The sequence below is a fragment of the Schistocerca serialis genome, chromosome 1 (assembly GCF_023864345.2).
Source record: "Schistocerca serialis cubense isolate TAMUIC-IGC-003099 chromosome 1, iqSchSeri2.2, whole genome shotgun sequence".
Taxonomy (NCBI): Eukaryota; Metazoa; Arthropoda; class Insecta; order Orthoptera; family Acrididae; genus Schistocerca; species Schistocerca serialis.
In genome coordinates this window covers 810,209,666-810,222,286 of record NC_064638.1, presented here as the reverse complement: position 1 = coordinate 810,222,286, position 12,621 = coordinate 810,209,666, and the positions used below count along the sequence as shown (strand labels likewise).

The following is a 12,621-nucleotide window of genomic DNA, read 5'->3' as shown; positions in this document are numbered from 1 at the left end:
TAACTAGACTTCTTTAACAAAATTGCATTGGGAATACATTTGGCAGAAACCGGCGACACTATAGGCAATATCGAGAGTTGTATGCGTATTTTACCCAGTGCAAAGAAGGGTCGCGCTCTCGATTTGTTGGAGGAGTTGGAGATTTACAAAGCCAAAAAGCATGAGCCCACTAGGGTACTCAATGGACAAAGCGATTTTGTGCCCAACGCCTACTTTGCTTTGTTTGATAACGTACTACGATAACCAATTTTTTTTCCGTTATTGTTATTTTAAACACCTGTACATCAGGCGGGCTGGCAGCTGCATCCTACGCTGCTCTTCAGCCTCAGTACTGACAATGAAAAATATGAAGAAGACACATAGACTGAACAAAATGGTGGGCAAAAACAGTAGACACAGAATACAAAAAACACGTAGCCGTTCACACTCGACGAGAAACACACAGAAAACTGTCGGCACGGCGCACGAACACTGACGACTTCGACGGCACAGGTGAACGTTATAGCCAAATAATGCCTCGCGTATTTATACCTAGCCTTACCCGATGATTTATGTCGAGAGCTACCATACATTAGTCGCTCTAATCCTGATTATGTCCTACCTGTTCGTGGAATGTATAGCCAGACTATATAATTTTATTTATTGACTGTTAATATGTTGTTTAAACGGTTTCTGTGGGAGACATATCATGTTGTATGAAAAGCCCTCTAGTGGTTAAGTTCTTAAGATCGGTGCGCGCATACATAACAACCTGGCGACCGACCCAACAGAGGGCGCTGATCATTGATCTGTCCTTTTTTCAGCTGTCATATAGACATTTTAGCTTTCATAGGCAATTATAGGTTGCTACAGGTAATGTATTACGTATATTAATTGTTGACCATAAATCCACCATAAAAAAGGATCGATCCTATTCTCTTCATATATTTCCTTTTAATTATTTTATATGGGTAACTCTATTCGTCTTTTAATGTATCACAAGTGGTTTCTATGATAGTTATCAATTTTAAAAGTCTGCTACATGTATTTTACCTAATGTGTTTTTATCAGATTATGTTTTTTGTGTAAATGATGACTACATCTAAGCCCAAACTAGCGAAATCTAGGGAGGATGTAGGCAAACAGATTTCTAGTCGTTCCTGTACTTCAGTAGCCAGTTGCAATAATGACTGTGTGGATGATGTGGCCTATTCTACGCCTTATTTTGGATCTATGTGATGATGCTGTGCTGATTATATTTATATGTTTTGACAATACCATTATGGCATTCTCACTTTAGAACATGGTGAAAAAAATACGTTTTCCCGTATTTTATTTGTGCATTTCCCTGGTTGTATGATAGTATATTGTGATACATATTGCTGTATTATGTTGAAAGACGCACTGCTCACTAGGTGTACGTATTTGTATTTTGTAGATCTGAGGATGGTCATTACGGACTGAAACCGGTCATCGTGTAAAGAATTGATATTGTGATCAAAGACTGGAATAACAAACATTTGACAGTATTGGATCACTGTTTGTATAAGCGACCATGTCGCAGTTGGTGAAAGTATTTTAATTATTACATTTTTCTCTCTACATACAATTTTTATTACGTTACCTTTTATTCTTTTTATATGTCGATCTATGTAAATGTATACACTTGCTCACCACCTGTCCGCTCTCCTGTCAGCTTTTGCTTCAGCCAGGGCAAGTGCATGCAGCTTCCAGTTATGTTATGGCTATGAATGGATAACTGTCAGATTAGTCCTATTGCACACACAGGTATTTACTGGAGCCAAGTTACGAGGAGTAACGATGATTTTTTTTTGTTTTCCGTTTGACTACGATTTTATTACTCATTATCCGTTCTTATTTTGAGTATTGTCACAGCTTTTAACTTTAGATTTTATGTTTCACTGTTTACTACGTATTTACTTGATTCCTTTATTCCTACAGGTGTAGAACCAGTCTAATTTTTATATTCTGTCACAACCAAAATTTTTTTTTGACTTTGCTCTTATACAAATGCAAGTTACTGCATGATATGGTTATTGTTGGTATATCAAGTTTTTGTATAATTTGCATCTCTTACGAACATGGTATGTCTAAAACTTTCTTCGGTATAACAATGTTTAGTTGCATGTAGTTAAAGTTCATATAATATTTATGTACCACGCTCGTTCCTCACTTTATATTCTGACGTTTTTATGATGAGTCGTCGGTTATTAGCTTTATACTTGAGTTTCCCTTCAGATATCTTAAGCTTGACGCTTATTCCACAAAAATGAAATTTCTCCCAAGGTGCCTTTCTGTTTTTTCTACTAGTTCGCAGATCTGGGAATGGTTGCGTTGACAACTGAATTTAGTCTAGTCATCAAATTTTAATTTCTGTATACAGGGTGTTAGTGCATAAGTGCAGATATTGTGATCATTGGTACCTTCATATGTGCACACTTTAGTGTATTACTGGTTTTTTTTTTCTATGTGTCTAACAATCTTGCTGTAAACAGGTCACATAATTTACTGCCTGATGTTTGTTGCACGGGCGTTCAAATGGTTTAAATGGCTCTGAGCACTATGGGACTTAACTTCTGAGGTCATCAGTCCCCTAGAACTTAGAACCACATAAAACTAACTAACCTAAGGACATCACACACATCCATACCCGAGGCAGGATTCGAACCTGCGACCGTAGCGGTTGCGCGGTTCCAGACTTTAGCGCCTAGAACCGCTCGGCCACTCTGGCCGGCTGCACGGTCCGGACTGCAGCACTAAGTGGACAACGCTTGTCAGTGTAGACTAACCGCACTGCGCCCACACTACAACACCTGAGCTGCTCCCCAAGGGAAAATAAGAATTAATGACTTGCTCTTGCCACAAGTACTTCGAGATACTAACCAATCTAAAAACGTACTGTCCCTAATAACTATAATCATTAGTCTGCAAACGAAGTAAATACCGACGGAATGTCGTTCAGCGCACTGTCCTCAGCTACCAATAAATATATATGCAGTTTTACCACTTACACACCGTATGAACGCGATGTAGGCAATTACAATTTTTAAACATGGTAAAATCGCGACTCGTCTGACCAACTTAGACGCCTCCAACCAGTTACTGTCCAGTTTGTGTCATTTGTCCTATTGAAGATGTGTAGCTTTATGTGCTTCTGTGGTGTGCTCGTGTCAGCAATATGTCTCGTGGTCTTATCGTGGCGTGTTTATCTTCTGCTGTTAGGTCAGACGATAGAAATGCCACTTGCACGCTTAGAGTAGCAGATTGACGGTGACCAACTTTAAACAGAACCTGATTAATTTTCACACACATTTATTAAAATGATAACAAGCATAAAAATAACTTAACTTGGTTCTGGATGCTATTTACAATTGACAATCTGAAATTCCTTTAGTCTTGGTATGTTAATCTTATTCTCACATATTTCTAATACTTGACAAAAGTGTCTATACATTTATCTTCATGGCTGTGTATAGGTATATGGTAATCTTATAAGGTGCAGACTGAAACTTGACTATAGACTGGTACAGAGTAATGTTGACTGGTATTTTTTTTTCCTTTATTGATTTTCAATTCCCCCCGAAGGGGGCGGGCTGGCAGCAGCTTAGTACGCTGCTCTACAGCCTACAGACTTTTATTTTAAAAAATGGAAGAAGAAAAGAAACAAGAAAAACAGGCGATAAAACGGTGACGTCAAGTGTAAAATGGCGGAAAAATGCGGAGAGTTAAAACAGAAAGCAAAAGGGGTTGGCAACGTTAATAAAAGACACAGGAATCAGAAAAGTAACATAGTACACACACAATTAAAACAACACGGCGACAGTCTGGTTTCTGTTCGCAAGAGATAAAAGGCACACCCAGCGACAGTATGATGGCCGTTCGCAACACTTCCCAAAAAACACAACATGGAACACTCACTGTAGAGCCAAAGGCAGATTGGGGGGGGGGGGGGACCTGGAGGAGGGGGAAGAACAAGGAGGGAGGAAGGAAAAAAACGAAAAGGGGGGGAACCAAGGAGGGAGAGGACTAGTAAAGGGGGAGAAGGGCAGACGCAAGAGGGAATGAGAGGAGGCACAGGAGGGAAATGTAAAAGGACTCGGGGTAGAGAAGGGGGCAAAGAGAGGGGAGGTGGGGAAGAAAGAGGATGGAAGGGGGGAGAGGGAGCCCGGGAAAAGGACAGAGGAAAGGAGGGGGAGTGAGGATCAAAGTTCATAGGAGGGATAAATGGAGGGAGAGAGGGCATCATCTGGGAGGGGGAGTTAATGGAAGCCACCTTGGGAAAGGAGATGTAGGGTGTAGAGATGGAGGGTAGGGGGGACACAACAGTGAAGACGTGGCAGTGGGCGGGGATGGGAGAGGAGAGGAGCAACCAGGGGGTGAGGGGGTTCAAGGCGACGGGAGGTGTAGAGGATGCGGATATGTTCGAGGAATAGGAGCAGATGGGGGAAAGGTATGAGATCATAGAGGATCCGCGTGGGGGACGGGAGGCGTATATGGAAGGCGAGGCTGAGTGCATGACGCTCAAGGATCTGGAGGGACTTATAGAATTTGCGAGGGGCAGATATGCAGGCAGGACTGGCATAACAGAGGATGGGACGGATTAAGGATTTGTAGGTGTGGAGGATGGTAGAGGGGTGCAACCCCCATGTCCGGCCAGAGAGGAGTTTGAGGAGTCAGAGACGGTTGTGGGCTTTGGATTGGATGGAGCGGAGATGAGGGAGCCAGGTAAGGTGACGGTCAATGGTGAGGCCAAGGTAGGTGAGGGTGGGGGTCAAGCGGACAGGACAGGCGCAGACAGTAAGGGAGAAATCCAGGAGCCGGAAGGAGCGAGTGGTACGACCTACGATGATTGCCTGGGTCTTGGAAGGATTGATTTTCAGGAGCCACTGGTTACACCATGCAGCAAAAAGGTCAAGGTGATTCTGGAGAAGGCGTTGGGATCGTTGGAGGGTAGGAGCGAGGGCGAGGAATGCGGTGTCATCAGCATATTGCAAGAGGTGTACTGGAGGGGGGGGGGGGGGGAAGGTTGGGGCATATCTGCCGTGTACAGGAGGTAGAGAAGAGGGGGGAGGACAGAGCCCTGGGGCACACCTGCAGAGGGGTAGAAGGTGTGGGAATTGGCATTATGGATGGTAACATAGGAGGGTGTAGACTGGTACAGACAGGTGCAGATAAATGCAGACTAATACACACTAATGCAGACGGGTGCAGACAAATGCAGACTAAGGCAGACTAATCGGAGGTCTGTACACTCGTTATAATACCTCGAGCATTCAGGTATCACTGCGCGAGTGTGATCCGTGAGGAGAAAAGGTTCTACATTTTAGCAGCAATCTCATTGGCTGCGTTACATATTAATACATTAAGAACCACCTATATGTCATAGTTCAGGAGATATGACGTCACAAACAATGAGATGCTTGTAATACTGTCGCATCATGTATGACTTTTAAATTTATTACTCCAGTGCTACTGACGCTATTCCCAATAAATTTCGCAGACAGTATTTACATATGTCTCTAAACACACCTATAAAATTATATCATGGTACCACACATAGCTCAGTAGATACGACGTCATAAACATCGACATGCGTGAAAAATTGCAGCATTGTGCATGACACGTGATTACTTCTTTGCTACTAACTCCATTCGCAACACATTTAGCAGACGGTACAACAAATGCTGCTGAATGTACGTGCACATATATATCTTTGTATGGCAAATACTTCAAGACACATGACGCCAGAAACACTGAGATGCGTGGAAAAATGCAGCGTCATGCATTAAGTTTTAATACCTTTATTCCTTACCGCTTAAGACACTGCTACAGTCGACTCAATTTAAGGAAATCCATGGAACCTGGCAGCGCCTTTAATAACTTTCAGCTGCGAAGCGCAAACGGATTCGGCGAAAAAAATTGCTGTCTGTAGTGCTATGAAGAGGCGTTGCCGTAGACACTTTTAGAAAATCGCGTTGTAGATACTCGAAGCAGTTGCGCCCAGTTGCCTCGACATGTAACTAGAAGTATTGTTTATAATCAAGTTGTGAGCTAACGAAACATTATAGAGAATTTGTATTGTGCATATTGTTTCTTAATTTGGATACTGTATTTATACATTTGTACATCCTTGATATTTCTTTGTACGATTGTTTCATAACTTCAAAAGTGTTTTCCCGTATACATGGAAATGAAGTTTTTCCAATATTACACTACAAACACACTTAATTTTTTTTTCTAGTCTATAATACACTCCTGGAAATTGAAATAAGAACACCGTGAATTCATTGTCCCAGGAAGGGGAAACTTTATTGACACATTCCTGGGGTCAGATACATCACATGATCACACTGACAGAACCACAGGCACATAGACACAGGCAACAGAGCATGCACAATGTCGGCACTAGTACAGTGTATATCCACCTTTCGCAGCAATGCAGGCTGCTATTCTCCCGTGGAGACGATCGTAGAGATGCTGGATGTAGTCCTGTGGAACGGCTTGCCATGCCATTTCCACCTGGCGCCTCAGTTGGACCAGCGTTCGTGATGGACGTGCAGACCGCGTGAGACGACGCTTCATCCAGTCCCAAACATGCTCAATGGGGGACAGATCCGGAGATCTTGCTGGCCAGGGTAGTTGACTTACACCTTCTAGAGCACGTTGGGTGGCACGAGATACATGCGGACGTGCATTGTCCTGTTGGAACAGCAAGTTCCCTTGCCGGTCTAGGAATGGTAGAACGATGGGTTCGATGACGGTTTGGATGTACCGTGCACTATCCAGTGTCCCCTCGACGATCACCAGTGGTGTACGGCCAGTGTAGGAGATCGCTCCCCACACCATGATGCCGGGTGTTGGCCCTGTGTGCCTCGGTCGTATGCAGTCCTGATTGTGGCGCTCACCTGCACGGCGCCAAACACGCATACGACCATCATTGGCACCAAGGCAGAAGCGACTCTCATCGCTGAAGACGACACGTCTCCATTCGTCCCTCCATTCACGCCTGTCGCGACACCACTGGAGGCGGGCTGCACGATGTTGGGGCGTGAGCGGAAGACGGCCTAACGGTGTGCGGGACCGTAGCCCAGCTTCATGGAGACGGTTGCGAATGGTCCTCGCCGATACCCCAGGAGCAACAGTGTCCCTAATTTGCTGGGAAGTGGCGGTGCGGTCCCCTACGGCACTGCGTAGGATCCTACGGTCTTGGCGTGCATCCGTGCGTCGCTGCGGTCCGGTCCCAGGTCGACGGGCACGTGCACCTTCCGCCGACCACTGACGACAACATCGATGTACTGTGGAGACCTCACGCCCCACGTGTTGAGCAATTCGGCGGTACGTCCACCCGGCCTCCCGCATGCCCACTATACGCCCTCGCTCAAAGTCCGTCAACTGCACATACGGTTCACGTCCACGCTGTCGCGGCATGCTACCAGTGTTAAAGACTGCGATGGAGCTCCGTATGCCACGGCAAACTGGCTGACACTGACGGCGGCGGTGCACAAATGCTGCGCAGCTAGCGCCATTCGACGGCCAACACCGCGGTTCCTGGTGTGTCCGCTGTGCCGTGCGTGTGATCATTGCTTGTACAGCCCTCTCGCAGTGTCCGGAGCAAGTATGGTGGGTCTGACACACCGGTGTCAATGTGTTCTTTTTTCCATTTCCAGGAGTGTAGAAAATTGACAAAATGAATACTAGGGTAATGCCGGGTTTGTCATGTAGTTACTTATAAAAATGTGTTTGGTAAAGCAGTGCAAGAAAGTCCTTCAAATGATACTAATTCAGTCAGAGATATTATTTTTTTCTGAAGAAAAGCTTGCAAACCATACAGCAGAAATGTCTCTGGAGTGAGCATTCAGAAGCGCAGAATTGATTTTGTGTTGTCAACATAAGTTGCCACAATGGTCACGTGATCTCGGGACGCCGTAGATTTGTCCGACATTTGTCCTATAAATTTTGAATGTTGTCATATCGCTAGTAAAAGATTCCCTTCGTAAGTGCTGTGGATTTAGTATAGACGTTTTGGAGGCACCATAGCAGTTTACGTCTGATATTTGAAATAAATTGGCCTCTTTGCTTTGAAGAGCAAAATGAACGAGCATGACGTCACAGAAGCTTCACGTCAGTATGTATTTACGTCTTTCATGTCACATCTCGTCAAGTCGCTTAACACAGTACCGAACGGAGAAATTGGGGTTTTGAGTCACCATCCCTAATATGCATAAAATGTTACAGTATAGTATCAGAACTGGGGAGCTAACAACGACAAAGTTTGTCAACAGCCGAAGTAAACTTTATAACCTATGTTCTTGATCAGTTATGTTTGGTAAATTACTGAGAAGTGAGACAACGTTTCAAAACATCGACAATTATTTGCTAGGGAAAATATGTACATTCATACACATCAAAGAAAGCTTCAGAGATAAGATTAGATTAGATTTAGTTTCATTCCAATTGATCCGTAGTGAGGAGGTCCTCCAGGATGTGGAACATGTCAGAAAAACAACAATACATGACAAATATTTACAACTAAAACAAATAAGCTAATGTACCATTCCACAGGTCCCAAGTGGAATGATCGTCATTTTTTAATGAACACTAAGAGTCATTTTACAAATACTAATGCACTGAATTTAAAATAAAAAAGTTTTTTATTTATTTATAAGGTAATAAACGTGTAATACAACAACTGTAATACTTATTTACAATTAATGAAGCCTATTAAACTTATCCATTTTTTTCTTACGTAATTAATAACGTCATAAACAACTGTATTTTACTCCTTCATTAAAGCTGACGTTTTTGCTTAAAATGTCATATGGTGGAATTTGCTTCGCCTACTTATGTTCTTATACATATACATTGTGGGCGTCAGCGCTGTTGTGTTATCGTAAATCCTAAATAACTTTTCGCTTTCAGATATACGTCCTCGGTTGTGTAAGAAAGTGGAAAAAATATCCCAGTCGTCATGGAACATCTCCAATTTGTCACTACCGAGCGAGATGGCGCAGTGGTTAGCACACTGGACTCGCATTCGGGAGGACGACGGTTCAATCCCGTCTCCGGCCATCCTGATTTAGGTTTTCCGTGATTTCCCTCAATCGTTTCAGGCAAATGCCGGGATGGTTCCTTTGAAAGGGCACGGCCGCTTTCCTTCCCAATCCTTCCCTAACCCGAGCTTGCGCTCCGTCTCTAATGACCTCGTTGTCGACGGGACGTTAAACACTAACCACCACCACCACCAATTTGTCACTAAAATAAAGCGCTATTATAAAAGAAAGATTATGAAGATACAACAGTACAAAATTCACTATTATAAGGAGAATGAGCGCGGCGAAAATAGGTTAACTTAAGATGTTAACAGACTGGCACCGCCAAAATTTTCTTCCCGAGAAATCTTGACGTACCGTGAAATGACGTGACGTTCCGTTGACGACCTGTGCGGATGCCTCCATTCGAAAGGTATTGTAGAATGTTTTGATGTTATGTGACGAGACGTGACGTCACCTGATGGCGGACGCGAATTGGCGTTAAACAATCGACGTCGTCCCTAGATCACGTGACAATTCCAATTTAATGTTGACAACATGCGCAGGACGCAATGCTCACTCCAGAGATATTTCTACTCTATGTTGCAAACCCAAAAAAAAAAACTGATCAAGGAAGAACTCTCGCGGCACTGTATTCGGAAGAAGTGCTGACACGATCTTCCTTTGACTATGCCCAATAAGGGTTATATCGATTTCCCAGCGCTGTACGAAGGACTGGATTATTATTTCAAAAGACTGCGCTGCTACATTGCTGTACTGCTGTAGTGTTCCTTCACTAGTATCCTGCATCACAACGGGACATGATATGCAAACAATCAGTGGCGCTTGGATAACATCTCTGGTATCCGTCTCACGGCACGTGTTATATAGCCTTCGAAAGCGTACTTATATAACATCTGTTCTGTGTAGTAGGCTGGCCATGCGAAGTTCTTTATGTCAGGCTTAACTGAAGATATTGTCCACACTTCTTGAACTCCAATAGCCGCACTTATTTCGCATTATGAATCGTCTTGTTAAGCTTTATTTCATAAGGCCTTCTCTTTGCAACGAGTACTGGTCTGAATATAGAACAAGCGCTACACAAAACAATCTTGTACTTCACCTACAAATGTACGTTCACATTCTTAATTTTTTTAGAGCCTATTTTTTCTAATAAGCGACTGAAGACTCAAATGTACCTACATTCTGTTTTGCAATTATCTCTGTACGCAGGCTCTGTTTTCATCAGCAGATTTGCAGAATTGACGGCATGTGCGTCAGAAATGAAAGAGAATTTGTTGTCGCTTTCCACTTGCGCATCTATCTACACTGCGTAATTTTTTCACAACGGAACACTGTAACTGAGAGTACACTGAATTCTTCCTATTTAACCTCTGCCACGCAGCATGCAAGACCGGCCGCGGTGGTCGAGCGCTTCTAGGAGCTTTAGTCCGGAACCTCGCGACTGCTACGGTCGCAGGTTCGAATCCTGCCTCGGAGATGGATGCGTGTGATGTCCTTAGGTTAGTTAGGTTTAAGTAGTTCTAAGTTCTAGGGGACTGATGACCTCAGATGTTAAGTCCCTTAGTGCTCAGAGCCATTTGAACCATTTGAGCAGCATCAAAACTGAATTACGGAACGAGCACTAGACCGCTTATTAACTGCAGCAAACTACCGAATTTGACGGTTATGTACTGCATTAACTACTAGGTGGAAATAAATGAAAGTGCGGGAGCGTGTTGCCAGATGTTTCCCAGTCGTGCAGAGAAAGTTGGAGATAACGTGGCGTGAGGTCAGTGTGGCTATAGCGCGTTGGCGCCGCAAAGCGAGACAGTTGTAGGAGAGGGAAAAGTGTGTGTGTGTGTATGTGTGTGTGTGTGTGTGTGTGTGTGTGTGTGTGTGTGTCAACCAGCGAGCAGTTACGGTGCTCTGTGGGGGGGTTCTTCGTTACGACATGGCCCGGAGACAGTAAATGAATGATTTCACAAAAGGAAGAATTATCAGGAAACTGGACGAAGGACGAAATGTGACGAGTGTAGCACAGAAGAGAAGATCCAACGGAGAGCAGCGCGCTTCGTTAGATGATCATTTAGTAATCGCGAAAGCGTTACGGAGATGATAGATAAACTCCAGTGGAAGACTCTGCAGGAGAGACGCTCAGTAGCTCGGTACGGGCTTTTGTTAAAGTTTCGAGAACATACCTTCACCGAGGAGTCAAGCTACGTATATCTCTCGAAGAGACCATGAGGATAAAATCAGAGAGATTAGAGCCCATACAGAGGCATACCGACAATCCTTCTTTCCACGAACAATACGAGACTGTAATAGAAGGGAGAACCGATAGAGGTACTCAAGGTACCCTCCGCCACACACCGTCAGGTGGCTTGCGGAGTATGGATGTAGATGTAGATGTAGATGTAGAAGTTTCGTATTGGTCACAACGTTGTTTCACAGGCATGGGGAACGTTCGGAACCACAAGTACTGCTGCCGAACGAGGGTCGACCACGTTCAACCACAGCATCAGATGACCGCTACGTTGTGCATCTGGCATGAAGGGATCCACGGCAAACAGCTAATGCAATTGCAACCACATTTAACAGAACTGCAATGTACGCAGTCTCACGCTGCACAGTGGACTGTATGGGGGTGGTGTCCTTGTCCGACGTCCAGTACGGTGTGTTCCGCTGACGCACGCAGTTCTGAGCACCATCTGCAATGGCATCGAGAGCGTAGGAATTGGACCAAGGAGGAGTGTGGTCGCGTGGTCTCCTCGGATGAGAGCAGTTTCAGTCTGAGTAATGTTTCTGAAGGTACCCTAGCATGGCGAGGTGGTAACCCGTAAAACACCCAGGGAAATTGTCGAACATGATGGTTTTGGTGGTCCAGGTGATGTGGTGTTGGGAGACATACTGACCTCAGAATCTTTGAACACGGAACACTCGCCGGTCAACGTTTTTGTGATAGTGTACTCCTTCCACATGTGGGTCTTTTCACGAGTGCATTCGGCCCTGATTTCATTTTTATGCATGACAACGCGTTACCGCATCGAACTGCGAGCGTGGAGGAGCTCTTGGAGGAGGAGGAGGAGGAGGAGGGGGAGGAGGATGGGGAGGGGGAGGAGGAGGGGGAGATTAGTGTTTAACGTCCCGTCGATAATGGTACCGTTAGAGACGGAGCATAAGCTCGGATTAGAGAAGGACGGGCAAGGAAATCGGGCGTGTCCTTACAATGGAACCATCCGGGAATTTGCTTGCAGCGATTTAGGAAAAACACATTAAACAAAAATCAGATTGGCTGGACGCGGGATTGAACCATCGTCCTCCAGAATGCGAGTCCAGTGTGCTAACCACTGCACCGCCTAGTTCGATAGGAGCTCTTGAAATCAGAGTCCCAATGGACTGGCTTGTTTGTTCCTCCGACTTAAATCCCATCGAGTATGTGTGTGGAATGTGTAGGGGAAGCGAAGCGTGTCCACATGCACCAACGACCATCCAGCTGCACTGTTGGAGGACTGAAACGCTCTACGGACAGAATTCTTCTCCGACCTTATCGCCAGCATGGGAACACGTCGCAGAGCAGGAATCGCCGCCC

The 12,621-nt window shown here is 44.7% G+C and overlaps 1 protein-coding gene across 2 annotated transcripts in view; it reads left to right on the top strand.

The window, feature by feature from the left end:
• Window positions 1–12,621, top strand: part of LOC126484167 (5-phosphohydroxy-L-lysine phospho-lyase-like) — a 325,588-nt gene that overhangs the window by 170,297 nt on the left and 142,670 nt on the right. The gene's annotated exons all lie outside the window — the stretch shown is intronic.